General features: G+C 48.7%; 1 long non-coding RNA gene across 1 annotated transcript; it reads left to right on the top strand.

The window, feature by feature from the left end:
- Nucleotides 1-200: 200 nt before the first annotated feature.
- Nucleotides 201-1,793, top strand: LOC135458209 (uncharacterized). Its single transcript, XR_010442874.1, has 3 exons — nucleotides 201-386; nucleotides 486-555; nucleotides 632-1,793. It is a non-coding gene; the product is annotated as an uncharacterized LOC135458209 (long non-coding RNA).
- Nucleotides 1,794-2,488: the final 695 nt, after the last annotated feature.

Below are 2,488 nucleotides of genomic sequence, written 5' to 3'. Positions count from 1 at the left end.
TGCAAGACTTGGATGAGCTGATGTGCCACAGAAATGTTCTCCTGGAATCCAGGGATAGGGCTATAACATAGTTATAGGCCCTAATGAGAGCACTAATTAGGGCCTAATCGTCCTGAGCAGCCTCACCTGGGGTCCTTCCTGCACCCCTGCCTGGGGCCAATGGGGTCTGCTTAAACTCAAGCCGGAGCCTTCACCCCCTTCCTGTGCTCTCCTGCACCAGTTTTCAGGTTTTCCTGAATTGTTGTTTGGCCTTCCCAGGCTGACCTTGGATCTGACTTCTTCCCTGGCCTTTGATGATCACAGGACGATTGATGGGGACAGTTGATGGAGCCTGTCACCATTCCCTCTCTGCTCACCCCCTTCAGGGGCTGGCTTGAGTTTACCTGGTCAGTAAGGTTCCTGTCCTGCCTCTGCTGGGGCTGCCCCTTCCACCAGGGAACAGCTCCCCATCACCCAGCTCTTACAGTAACTTCTCTGCCCCACAGGTCTCCCAGCCCTTGGTCCAAGGCTGTAGGACAGCTGGGAGAGGAATTTGGCTTTCCTCCTTGGGAGAGGGTAATGGAGGGGAAGGATCCCCTGCACTTTCCCTGCTATAGTTTCTCTATTTCAGTATCTTTCCCTTCATGTCCAGGTGTGTGCTGAGCTCCTGGCTATGGACAGGTCACTCAGCTGCTGGGCTGCTTCTCCCCTGGCTCAGCCTCTCACAGCCAAGGCTTCCAGTGCTCCCTGCAGGAGTGTGGCTTTAAAGGGACACTGCACTGTACAAGCTCAGGTATCTGAAGGGACTCTGATGTGTCACACTGGATGGCTGCTTGAGATTTGGCAAATGTCAACAAAAATAGATCTTTGTCCCCTCAGAGAGGTGCTCTGCTGCTAGCTGCATCCTGGGTTGGTGTGGAGCTTGTGCTTGGATCTCAAACAGGGCTGTGGTGTCTGTGTGGGACACTCTGTCAACACAGCATGCTGGGGGTCAGAAGGCTGCCTGGGATGTGACACCTGTGACAATGGGTACAACTGCCTCTGATGTGTCCATGGCCACTTCTTGGGACTCCACCTTGAGCACAAAGCTTGAGAAGAGCGCGGAGGGACTTTGTGTTTAATCTGTCACAGCAAACACTCAGTTCTCAGTGTTCATGCACTCATGGGTCATTTCTGTGTTTTGTCCTCATTTAATGGAGAAGTGAGGGGTTTTTGTGCCCTCAGTGCAACTTCTAAAAGACAATTTAATGGCTGCACTCAAACATAAAAGGGGAGAGGGCCAGGGCTGGCTCAGTCAACAGTGTTTGAGCATAATACCCTATGGGAGAGTAACAGAATCTGTCTGTGTCATAAATAACACTGAACAGCTTATTTTGGCAAAGAATTTTCATTCCTGACAAATGCCATGTTGAGACAACCAATAACCACCTGCTGATTTGGGATGAAATTAGAATTTGAATGGTCAGGTCAGCTCAGATGCAGTGTTGGTGGGTTTCCAGTGGAGACTCTCACATGTCTGATAGGAAATAATCTTTATGAGGCTTTCAGAGGCAAGGGAATACTCAGGCTTACAAATCCTTACACTGTTTTATTGGGAATGCCCATATCAGAGGATTGCTAAGTAAAGCACATTACATAAGACTGCCCTTTGAGGTGCTAAGGTCTCGTAACTGGGACATATTTTCAAGTCTATCAGAATGATTTCAGCATCTCATGAGTTGTCAGCACTTCTCTGTTTTTTTGAAGCAGATGTTTTTTCTCTTCTACCACATTAAATGGGATCTTCTGTGTTGTGCCAACAGTAAAGGTGCATAAAGGTGTGTAAATGTGATCCTTTGGAATGTGTCACTTGCACTTTCTGGCTTAAATCTGTTCCCAGTAGAAGCTCAGCAATTTGTGCCCCAGCTGTCTCCTCCACAGGAAAGATGTTTAGCTATGGAGGGACAATGTAGAAAACCCTGAGCAGATTTCAGCTGGCTTCTGTGGTATCAAGGGGCTGAGAATCTGAACTCAAAAATCTGGTTAATCTAAAGTAAAAATTAGGGAATTATATTCACATTTGGAAAGTACCTTAAAGTACAGGCAAACCTGCTTTCCTCCTGGTTCATCTTCCTGCCCTGGCTGTTCCTTTGTACAATGAGCCCTTTTGAAGGCACCTGAGGTACAGTTATATGCAGGGCACAACAGGCCCCTTGCCTGCTGTGGGGACATTGCTTTTACTGGGTAGAAGCAGAACCTTTGGAAATGATGTTTGCTTTAGGTCCTTGCCTCTCATGGGCTGAGGCTGGTGTGGATCCAGGCAGGACTGGTGGGACAGGGGTTTGCCCACCTTGCAGGCTGGAAGGGCTCCAGGTACAGCCTCTCCCACAGGCACATTGGCTTCCTTGAAGAGGACAAGATGGAGAAAGTTGAACTTTATCCTAATCTGCTTTTTAGAAGCCCTGATGTGCTCATGTCTACCAGGAACTCTTGGCCTCTGAAATGACTGTGACTGGGACTCCCCCAGCAT

The sequence above is a fragment of the Zonotrichia leucophrys genome, chromosome 26 (genome assembly GCF_028769735.1).
Source record: "Zonotrichia leucophrys gambelii isolate GWCS_2022_RI chromosome 26, RI_Zleu_2.0, whole genome shotgun sequence".
Taxonomy (NCBI): domain Eukaryota; kingdom Metazoa; phylum Chordata; class Aves; order Passeriformes; family Passerellidae; genus Zonotrichia; species Zonotrichia leucophrys.
The sequence above is the reverse complement of the archived record's forward strand: the minus strand, read 5'-3'. Positions and strand labels throughout refer to the sequence as shown.